This window comes from Equus przewalskii, chromosome 17 (genome assembly GCF_037783145.1).
Source record: "Equus przewalskii isolate Varuska chromosome 17, EquPr2, whole genome shotgun sequence".
Classification (NCBI taxonomy): Eukaryota; Metazoa; Chordata; class Mammalia; order Perissodactyla; family Equidae; genus Equus; species Equus przewalskii.
In genome coordinates this window covers 67,300,111-67,312,123 of record NC_091847.1, presented here as the reverse complement: position 1 = coordinate 67,312,123, position 12,013 = coordinate 67,300,111, and the positions used below count along the sequence as shown (strand labels likewise).

At 40.0% G+C, this 12,013-nt stretch overlaps 1 long non-coding RNA gene across 1 annotated transcript; it reads left to right on the top strand.

Moving 5' to 3' along the window:
* The first annotated feature begins 3,296 nt into the window (after positions 1 to 3,296).
* LOC139076835 (uncharacterized) lies at positions 3,297 to 7,536 on the top strand. The gene is made up of 4 exons (XR_011528828.1): positions 3,297 to 3,432; positions 4,308 to 4,524; positions 4,713 to 4,819; positions 6,539 to 7,536. It is a non-coding gene; the product is annotated as an uncharacterized lncRNA (long non-coding RNA).
* The last annotated feature ends 4,477 nt before the right edge of the window (positions 7,537 to 12,013 follow it).

The following is a 12,013-nucleotide window of genomic DNA, read 5'->3' as shown; positions in this document are numbered from 1 at the left end:
TGAACGGTCTTCCACATCAACATAGGTGACAGCTGATTTGTTTGTTTGGTTTTTAACTTTGGAAGAGAAGTTTGAGTGTTGGATAGCCCATAAAGTGGGAAGGAGACACAGCACCCACACCTACATTGCAGGCCATGATCAAGTTCTTCTTCTTAATAATGATGATGTTGGGGAAATGAGTAGATAAAATATTTACATCTATTTCTTTAGAGAGCCAGGTTATTAACACTCTGAAATGCTTCCTTCAACATTTCATTGGGTTTTACCCATGGTGAAATCCCCTCTAGCCACACAGATAGGCTGTATTTCAAGAGTTAAGCTCATTATTAAACACATGAATATCTTTCCTGATAAAAATTGTTCTGAAAGATAGTTGGGTTCCTACACTCATATCCAAAGCCTATTCATATTATAATGTGGCTGAAACACCTCATGTTTGCAAGGACACATATTTGAAAATAATGCTGTGTAATATTAGTCATTAAGAGAGAAAAATAATGAGGTAAAATAAGAAGTATTTCCACTTGAAAGCAGGCACTTAAGAAATTTTAACCAGAAAAAGACAAGGAGATAGAATCTTATATTTATTTTCAAGGATGTTAGAGCTTGATCATACTAGTTTTTTATGATGTCTACTTTCAGTTGCTTTTTATTTTATTTAAATGAGGATAATTCGATGCATTTATCAATTAGAATGTAAGCTCTAGGAGCCCAGGGACTAGTCAATTTTATTTGTCAATATATCCCCAGCACCTAGGACAGTATCTGACATACAGCAGGTGCTCAATAAATATTGCATTCATTCATTCATTCATTTGATAATTCTGCAAATATTTATTGAGTGTCTACCATGTGCTTGCCACTGTAAAGAAGCTGGGGGCCGGCCCGATGGCTTGGTGGTTGAGTTCACACACTCCGCTTTGGCAGCCTGGGGTTCAAGGGTATGGATCCTGGGCGTGGACCTGCACACCACTCATATGGTGGTGTCCCATATACAAAACGGAGGAGGATTGGCACTGATGTTAGCTCAGTGGCAGTCTTCCTCAGGCAAAAAGAGGACGGTTGGCAATATGTTAGCTCAGGGCCAATCTTCCTCATCGCACACAAAAAAGATGGGAATATTTTTTAAAAAGTGAGAAAAACCAAAGTCTCTTATAGGAGAGAGAGAAACTCACAAAAGAATCTCACTAAAGAATGTAAACATTTAAAATTAGCTAAGTGCTCCAAAGGAAAGAGTTACTCTGCTATGATTAGCACACATTTTTGGCTTAAAAATGCCATAAAGATGAAGGAGAAATGTAATTCTCCTGAGAAAACTGAGAGGCTGAGGGGCAGGAAGGCAGGAGATTATAAGAGTGTATGCAGGCAGAAGAGAATAAACTTTCCAGAGATGCGGTGAACCAAGCCGAGAGGACGCACAGACGGAGATGAAGAGCCAAGCACAGTCATGCACAGCACCCCTAGGAGGGGAAGGGGTGAAAGGACGGAAGTGTGGGGAGGAGGTGTTCTCCCCGGGCGCAAAGTGATGTTGTCCAGAGTGGTCAATGTGAGTGGAATGTGACGAGATGAGGCAGGCAAAATGCAGCTTCATGCCAATCCACAGGATGTTTCGTCCCTTGAAAGTTCCCGTGTTGAGTCTTGCTGAAAAGTTAATTTTATGGTTTAGACAAATAACTCTTGATTAATCAAATTATTTGTATAAGTGAGTTCTAGAAGACTAACTGGAAGGAGAAAATTAAGGATATAAATGACACTATTTATTGACTAGAGACGGCCTCTGCCATCACAGCAGCGTTTCCTCCCACTATCTTCACCAGCCCAAACCTGCTTTCTCATCCCTGGAAACTGTGCCTTCCTTGCCTGCTGCTGTTCTGTTCAGACAGCTTGGCTGCGTCCCTGGCTCCAGGATGTCACCATCAGTTCTGCCATCTCTTTCACCCTTGTTCTCCATCGGTCTGTCAGAATGGCCTAGAGCCACACGGGCTTACACACTAGTCCACCCTGCAGAGCACAATGGAGCATCTTCCTGGAGGCATGAAAGGAAACTACATTTTTCCAGTAGCAGGGAAGGAATTAATAGTGACCTCTAGAGGCCTGGCATCTGGGACCTTGCTTGATTGATTCTGGTGGATACAGTCCAAGCTAGCATCATGGAATTCTATTTTGTTCTTTTGCTTTTTAAAAATTTTAACCCTAGTGTTATGTCCCTTTGAGGGACAGGACATGTTGTTTTCAAGGGAGTCAGAAAGATGCAGCCCTGTGTTGCAAAATAGTTATAAAAATATCTCCCGTACTTCCTGATTAGATGCATCACAGATGAGGAGATCTGCCTGTTCGTAAGATGCAGTCAAGGTTCAAAGAAGCGAGCACATAGCGAGATTTTTCTTCTGTTTTCAAATATACACACCATCTTCAATGCACACACACACCATCTTCAGAACTGAGATTTCTAGACACTTTTATTTGGGAAAACAATTTAGCCACAAGAGAGACTGAATCATATGGTTTCAAAGAATAACATACATTTGATTGTTTTAAATAGCCATCTGTCAGTCACAAGCACATGGAAATCATACGAACAGTACAGCCAAGAAAGCCCCCATATCTAAAATTTAAATACAAATAAGGCTTCCCATGTTGAATAAGTGCCAGAATAGGAGGAGTAAGAGTCTAGATAGCTTCTTTAGCATCTGAGCCCCAAGGTTTTAAAGGGGAACAGTAGTAACCTGTTCCCTACAAATCTTAAATGAAGCATAAATTAAACTCTGCAGATGCAATTATGTCACTCTATGGTCCAAAGCACCAGCTGTGTAGGCTCAAGAGTCATTTGGAGCACAGGCACAAGTTTGCCGGTCTGCCTCTACTCTCTTAGCTGTCAGTCACACCAAGTGCTGAAGGACATGTGTAAGATGTGGCTAAAGGCACAACTGTTCTCTTCCTCCACACTGCAGTATTGAAAAAACATTTTCAAACTTGTAGCCATTTTTGTTCATAGAAAACATACCTGATCACACTATTCTAATGTACTTCTGTAACAGAATTATTTTATTAGCGGGTCTGGAATATAAGAGGGAGGCAACAGAGAAAGAATGGCTTACTACTTTTAAAAAAATGTGCTGTATGGAATATACTCATCAACGACAAAATCTATCCCTAATGGGATAATACAAACATGTCTTCCTTAGGCATGTTCTGGAAAGCTTGATGTTTTTATAAATTTCATTTCTCATCATCTTACTTTTTAAATTTCTTTCCGATAGATTGTTTTTGTTTTTCATTTTTCTCTACCCGGAAGTGGCTTTAAACATGTCAGCTCCTCCGGAAGTGGAGAAGAACGCCCGGTTGTCGCATTGAAGAGCACCTTGTGTGCTTCTGGGGCTGCATTTTCAGAGTGCTACTGACTACCTGCAGTGCAGGGCACCTGGGGCCAGGGTAAGTGCCATATGCAGGCGGAGAGATGGGAGGTATCAAACCTCTGCTTTCTAAATGAGGACTTGATGTTTTTGTCATGTTAAAGAGAGCAGACCTCTCTGGAGCTGCTTCCGAAGAAAACCGAAGTGGTAGCTGCAGTTTCCATACAGTAATTCTCCAAATTTTCATCTGTAACACATTTACTGTGTGCCATTTTAATCTTCAGTTTATCAAAATTTAATTTTGAGTTACTAATTTTCTTATGAGAAAATTGTGAACAATCCTCCTCAGATATGGCAGTATTGCTTCAGAGTCAAACGCCCATGCCAATAATTTGGGCTCCTCTTCACACCAGTCCCGAGCCAGTTGAGAGGCGCAGGGATTAGAGAGGTGGAGACAAGCGATGGGGATAGCGGGGCAAAGTGAGCGTTCCTGAAGGTTTGTCCCTAAAAAACAAACCCGAGTCAGTGTGTGCTCAGGAAGCCCTGGGCTGTGTGTATGTGTGCTTATCAACTAGGATTAAGATCTAATGAAGCCGACCAACTCTGGAAGGAACTTCCAATCTGCTCTAAAATGCTCTTCCTAAAAGATAAAAGATGTGAGGGCCCCTGAGTCTAAGCAGTCTAAGTCTGTACAAACACCCATCAGTGCTGTGTTTATCAGAGGTAGCAGGCGTTGGCTTACCGCAGCCTCATGAAACTCAATCTGCTTCCCTGGTCCTTCCTAGTAAATAAATGGCGTGTTGCAAGTAGCCGCAATTGTTCTATAATAAAAAAATGAAGTGCTACACCTTAAACAGACTTCAATACTATTACTTTATACATAGTCACTGTCAAATAAACTTGAAATAATTTTCTCTCGGAGACGAAATATCTAAATGCCCTATGTCTTTTCAGGCAGCTGAGGGTATCTGTTCTCTCCTCTTCCCTTTGGGGGAAATCAGCAGAGCACAGCTTTGACTGGGCTGAAAGAGCACTGAATCCAGGAAAGACCATCTGAATGAAAGTCCGACTCTGCCTGACACAAGTGCCCTTCCTTGGACAGCCCTATTGGCTCTTCCACAACGAGGAGTTCCCGTGGCTCAAGTAACAATTTCACGGATTCGAGGAAGATGTAAATATATTTCTGAAATGGATGTTCATGCTGCAGGGTAGTTTATACTCATGATATTAAAGATGTAATTTGGTTTTGGAATATACACTGTCTTAATTGGCTTAGAGATAGCTCCTATAATACCAGAAAGAAAGAATGAAGACCAGGGGAAAACATTTAATTGTTCACATCAATGTTCCTTTCCTTAGGATCACAAGAGAGAAAGTTTCTTTCTGGAGCACTTGCCTGGGAAATGAGAACAAGCCATCTGTTTGTGCCCATTTCCTGCCAGAGGGATGGCGCCCAGGTATGGAAGGTAAGTCCTGTAAAGTTATAATACAAAGTTATGGGTGGTGGGGACAGTGGACGGAGGTGGGAATTCAATTATTGTAAATAAACATCGTTGGGAGAAGCAGACTGGAACATTCAATTGTATAACAGGGGCAAAGGAAGCTTCATGTTTAAGGGAACTGGAATGCTCAGGGAGAGCAGAGGGTTAATTATGGAAAAGAAGTTGTGTTGCCATCTGCTCTATTTATTGAACAATTACCATGTGCTAGGTGCTGCCAGTTTTGGCTTCTACATTGGGGTCCCATCTTTCCTGCATATATTTTGTATTGTGGCATCTTCCATCAGTATCCACCACCGTAATTTCATAAACAAAAATTCAGGATTTTGGGCTTTTCCTAATCGTCCTATGGGAGCCCGTGGTGGGGAGTGTAAAAATCAGAACATAGATTGTAACCTGGGTCTGCCAGAGACCATAAAGCCTTGGACCCATCATTGAATCTCTCTGGACCCTGATTTTCCTTGTCTGTAAAGTGAAGGGATTGGACGACACATATTGGCAATTCCCAAACTTCGGAGTTTCTGCAAGGGGTCCATGAGGCCACATGAACCAAGTCCTGTCTGTTGACTGTATTAATGACTACAAACATTTGTAATTCCCTTTTGCAAATGTGTTGAGACACACTACAATTAAGAAAATGCAAATTTACTTGTCATGAACTTATAAAAATTATGTATTTGCCCAATCCAAAGATGCTGAAAGCATGACCACCATCATGCAAGTGTCCATGAATAAATTAAGAAGAGGTCTTCATACTAGAAAACGTTGGGAACCACCCAACTAGGTGATGGAGATAACCTCTTAATATTGTTTCACTGATATTTTCCATTGTGTAAAGGAAAAATTCTCTTCTTTTTAGGTAAGAGTTGAAAGTGTTTTTCCTTCAATAACACTTCTAATCTTCAGCATACACATTCTAAATCAAGATCGCAAACTTTGAGACACTCTCAATGTACTTTCATTTGAATGGCAGTGTAGAGTTTCTGCCAGGCCAGTGACTGGCATTTTTGTCTAATGATATACATTTGGTAAGGCTCATTAGGTGGAATCTAAGATAGAGCAAAATGGCCCATTCAGGGATCTGATTTTGGTTTAAAAGCATTTTATTAGTTCCATGAAAAGAACAAATGGTAATGCAGTTATTGAAAAGTAAGTGACTTGATCACATCAAAATTGGACTTGATGGCAAAACTGGAAGAATGTAAATCTCTAGACTCAACATAAAGCAGATCCTGTTACTAGAGTGTACCATGTCTCAGCAGAAAATAGAATGAAATCCTGAAGTGGGTGCCCCAAAGATGAAGTATTCAAAGATGGGTTTGTCTGGGAGGTAAGTGACAACCATGTGCCTAACAATGACTCCTGAGCAATCCAGGATGAGTAGAGCAGACTTGGACCAATTTTCCTAATCAGTCACACGTGCCCATCAGAAACACACAGGCATATGAATAGGGATATGAATGGTGTTAAACTACATTTGTGACATTATTCTTTCAAACAACCTTTGTGTGTCTGGTGTGGTTTGGTGGCAGTTCAAGATGCCACACATGGCATCTTCATCTGTGGGTTTTTTTTTTCTTGGTGGAAAGAACAAATTGGTGGGTAGATTTCCTTCCATTTTTATGTTTCAGTGACGGCTCTCAAGTGATTTTCATTTAGTGTTACCAGATCCCATTTCTTTTTCAGATCAAAGCCCAACTGTGTGAGGAAGTAAAGACAGCTGTTATCAAACAGCCTCCAAGATGAGCAGACTACATTCCAACTATTGCCATTTCCTGGATCTCTACCTTAATTCCTGCCAAGTCTGTCCATAACAATACCCAGACACAAGGACTTTTTCCCTATTTATATTCAAAGCTACAGTAAAGTGAAGGTGTTTTCCAACAAAAACAAACACCAAAACACCCATGAACACCTTCTTTTTCATTTTTGTTCATGGTTAATTTCTACAAAATAATGCTCAAGACAGCATTACGTCTCCCCCTCCTGTGTAAATGGCATGTTTGACAGCATAAACTTTTAAAGCCCTTTCTGAACTTGATTCTCAAAAATGCTGTGTTGGTCACTGGAATAGAAACTTACTAATTTTCCCCCATCAGAAAGGATTAGGTAGTTTCATTTGAATAAAATAGTGCTGAGTCTCATCGGATATAGACCCATCTCCTTTGAGCTTCTATTCCGAAAGCTGTTTTCAACCTCTAGGAAATTCATGTTCAGGTCACTTTTAGGGGCTATAACAAGGAGAATGAGTCTTGATGATTTCTCTGCTTGAGTATGACAACCTCCCCTTTTAGCGTTAGGATTTAAGAGACAAGAGAATGGCAGTATCACCATATATATTACTGACTAAACAAAGAAGGTGAATTTGTAGCTGAAGGACTACTTTCAGGTTTCTAAATGGAGGCAGGAGAATTTTTATTTTCTGCTATGCACTGCCTCAACAACTGTATCGCTCTCCCTTCCCTGCATGAACTCAGACCGACACAAACTTATTTCTCATTTGTGCTTTTCCAGGCAATTATTATTGTTGCATATAAAATGAATGTTAAACATGTTTTCCTTTGCCTATAATCTGTCCCTCATGAAAAAAAAAAGATGTATGTGTCTTTAATGCTACTGAAAAAATGCCACTAAATGTCTTTTTGGTAGTTCCTCTCTGTCAATTAAAATCTCGACTTCGGGAAGCTGAGTTTGCAGTGATCATTTTAGAGAAGGCAATTCTGAATTTAGCTCAGAACTGCACACAAGAGAATGGATTGGGTGAGCCCTAGGAAATGATTTAGAAAAATCTTTTTTTTTTTCAATTAAAAAAAGTGTGGCAGTACTAGAGGCCAAAGATGCACACTCCACTTGTAGCACCATCTGGCTTCATCTATAAACGATTATCACTGCACAAGATAACCAGTCGTAAAAGATTGTGAAAATATTGTAAAAGATTGTTAAAGACTTAGAAAATCCATCAGAAGTGTCTCAGTATCCACCACTAAAGAACCAAATGAGAGAGAAACAGGCAGTCCTACTTAAAGACAGGGAAGATATTCACAGGCACTTGTACGATAATTTTACGAAGACTTTACGGAAAATTTTAAATTAGGATGATTAGTAATATGGATGGAAACCACTGAGACAATGGAAAATCAAAATATCACATAAAATTAGAAGTTGTTAATTTACTTCAAGGAAACATTTAATATTTTCCCCATATGATCCCATTAGGAATTCACATGCCCAAATCCCTGTGGCTAAAGGAAAGGGCTGATTTTATGTTCATATGTTTAGAATTCTGATGAACTATCACTACTCCAAATACCCGAAAATGGGTACTTGTTAATTCTAATGCTTTTTCTTTTATCTCAAGAGTGTAGCACCTCTAAGAGTTCTGAATTTCACTTCGACATGACTATGCCAACATGTTACAAAGTGATAATAATTAACACGGTTTAGTACTGACACAAAGATAATGTTGTTAGAAGTGTGGGGCAAGGATGGTCTTTTAAGTAAATGGGACCGGGTCCACTGGACATCCATATGGAAAAAAGTGAATCTTGACTCCCCACCTCACACCATTCAAAAAAATATAATAATAAATTCCAGTAGACTAAAGAGCCAAATGTGAAAGGCAAAACAAAAAAACTTCTAAAAGGAATCAGCAGGCAAATATCTTCATAAACTTGGACAAACAAGTATTTCTTAAACAAAAAGTACTAAACGTAAAGGAAAGAACTGGTAAACTGGATTACACTAAAATGGAATGTCTGTTCATCAAGCACACTGGTTAAGAGAGTAAAAAGGTGGCCACAGTCTATGAGAAGACACATGCCACACACATAGCTGATAAAGGTCTCATATCCAAAATATAACTGCAAATCAAAAAGAAAAACACAACCTCAACAGAAGAAATGGCAAGATACTTGAATGGGCATTTCACAAAAGATGATATGCAAATTGCCAATATTGAAAAAGTGGTCAAGCTCATTAATTATCAGGAAAATGCAAATTAAAGCTAAAATCCATCAGAAAGACCAAAATTAAAAAGACTGACGATACGAGGTGTGGCTAAGGTATCGAGCAACTGCGATTCCATACACTGCTGGTGGGGGTGTAGACTGGCACAGGTGCTTTGGAAGTCAGTTTTGTGGAATCTACTAAAGCTGGACATATGCTCACCCCGTAACCCAGCAGCTCCATTCCTAGGTAGACATCCAGCAGAAATGTGTACAGATCTTCACCAAAGAACATATACAAAAATGTGTGCAGCAGCACTATGCATAATAGCCAAACGCCCATCAACAGTAAAATGGATTACAATGTTGTAGTCTACCCACATGATGGATTATACAGCTGGGAGGAGAAACTTGAGCTGCATGCGACCATATCAATGAATTTCACAATTGTAATGTTGAATGGAGGAGGCCAGGAGGAAGAGCATATACTGTATGATTCCAAATATACAAAGTAAAAAAAAAAAATGCACAAAATTAGAAAACAAGAGAAAGGTTACTTTTGCTGGGGATTATGACTAGAATGGAGAAGGGAGCTTCTGGGTGCTATCTTTGGGGTGCTTCTTTCTTCAGGTGCTAGGTACAGGATGTGTTCACTTTGTAAAAATTCTTTGATAGGTACATTTTTGACGTGTATGTCATTAAAAACAGAGAATATGCCAGATCCATTAATTGGTGAGACAAAGGAAAAGGAAGGAAGGCAGGCAGGCAGGCAGGAAGGGGAAAGAAGAAGAAAGAACAGAAAAGAAAGAAAATAGGACAGTTGGGGTGAATGTAAAATAAGTGAAATGATCTAAGAGAACTGATCTTAAAAGTCCTCATCACAAGAAAACAAACTGTATGTGAGGTGACGGATGTTAACTAAACTAACTGTAATCATTTTGCAATACATGCATATATCAAATCATTATGTTTACACCTAAAACTAGTATTATGTCGTATGCCAATTATGTATCAGTAAAACTGGAAAAATAATTTTTAAAAAAGGGAAATGACAAGGTAGCTGGTTAATGTGTTTCCTTCTCTCAGTACAGCCAGGTCTTTGGGCGAATACGGAACTAAATTCGGTTCCCAGGTTCCTCCTTAAACAGAGAAGCTGAGACTACTTTCCTTGGTTACAAAGTCAGATTTTTGTTGAATTTTATGGAACTGAACAGAGGGGATCTGGCCACCATGCCAGTAAAAAAAAGTTAATGAGGAAAAGATCGTGGCTTATGCTGCACCGTGATTAACTCCAGATTTTGAAAATGATCTTCAAACCAAAGAGAATGAGGCAAACAATTCCAAGATTTGGAGGAAACCAACTCAAAAACAACTAATTTTCTACAGAGTGGCTATTAAAATAGAAGCTGATGAGACCAGAAAGCAAGTGCCAATTCGTCAAGGCCATGGCTTCCTAGGGTTTAGCTAACAAAAACCTGAGAAAAGAGCACATAATGGAACTGTTAAAATGAGATTGGAAGAAACAACCCCTCCAATGGTAATATGTTAACTCCTCAACATGAAGTCTTCAAGTGGACAATGGAAACTCACAGCTGTTTTTCTCAACAAGAGGAAAGAGCAAAACTACTGTCCTTCAGTCTCTTCCCTTCTACCCCCTCTGCATCAAATTGTTTGAGTGAATTTGAATGCTGCGGTATTAATGGAAGAACAATGCCCAGCTTAAAAACAAAGGCTCTTACTACAATGCATCCTGGAAAAACCTTAAAATAATAGACACATTAAGGAATTTACTAAATCCTTCCCCAACAGCACACACCATTTTAAAGAATGCTTGTTATTTGAATATCTTAGAACCTAAATACCTTACCTATTACATGAAAAATAGCATATAAGAAAAAAAAAAACGCTGCTGCCTGTTACATTTAGCCTAAAAGAATTTTAAACCAAGCTCTAATTATCATAATTATACTCAATTACAAGAACTTGAGAGTTCTCACTCAGCATATTAATTGAAATGGCATGATAATAAAACTGCTTGTTCTTTTAGATTTCAGCCAAATCTTCAATATTGAGGATGTGCTCAGGATTCTGAGAAGTCATGGTCCTGGTGCTTTGGCATTACAGACACACACCGTAACCGCAGGAGTATCAACGAAGGTGTTTAAGCTTGAGCTGAAGTCTTACATCTGAGTACTGGGTCTAAGTTACTATTCCAAGAGTGTGAAATACAAAACTGTCACCAGTCTATTAGAGAGGAACTTTCCCATGTTCCTTTCCTGCCCTGTGGTAGATGGAAGTCCAAGTCAAGAGTATCTGCATCAACCACACAGCAAACTTGTCAACTATCATTACCTGGTTACTTTTTTCAAGCACAACGTCTGTTAGTCTAGACCTACAAGTCACTCACTTCAAGGGCCGGGCAACTGAGTGGTGGTTGGAAACAAGTTGGGGCCATGTGGCCACGTCGGGATGCACAGGAATTCTGGAGTGCCACCAAGAGTTTAATTCCCCATTGCACAACAGTGACAGAAATTCAAAGCTAAAGAAGTATTGGTTGCTCACTCGCTACAATAGGGCAATGCCACAGTTAGTTTATCAGCAAGGTCTAGCCAGGCAGTGGAGGCGGGTGGGCAGCACTGGCAGGTCCAGGCACCAATGCCATGTGCAGCTACAGAGGAGCACCAAGTCAGCTCCGATCCGCTCGGGTGTGCATCAGAATCAGCTCCTGGAGGACTTGCTAAGACAGATGGCTATGTGTAGCCACAGAGACGCTCCAGTAGTTTTCTTGGTGGTTCTCAAAATTTTAAGGTGCCTGATCACTTGGAGATTTTCTTCAAAGTGTCTATTTTCACACTATTCTAAGATTTTGATTCAGTTGGGAAGGGGTATGGTCCAGGAATCTGCACGGGGTTTTTATAAAACAAGCTTTCCTTGTGGTTTTGACTCAGGTTGACTTGGCGACATTACGGAAACACTGCCCTATAGCGGGTCACCTGGAGCATGGTGGCTCTCTCCTCACTTCCTGTGTGGTCAAGTTATCACTGCTCTCCCCAGGGATGAAAGTGAGGGGCTTCCAAAAAGACAACAGCTGCCTCTGAAGGGCAGTCAACTCTAACCTCAGGACTGAAAACCAGGGTTTAATATTCTATTTCTGAGCTGAAAATCTCTAAATAATTGCTCTCAGCTTGCTCCCCATGGAAAAGCAAGGAGGCATTAC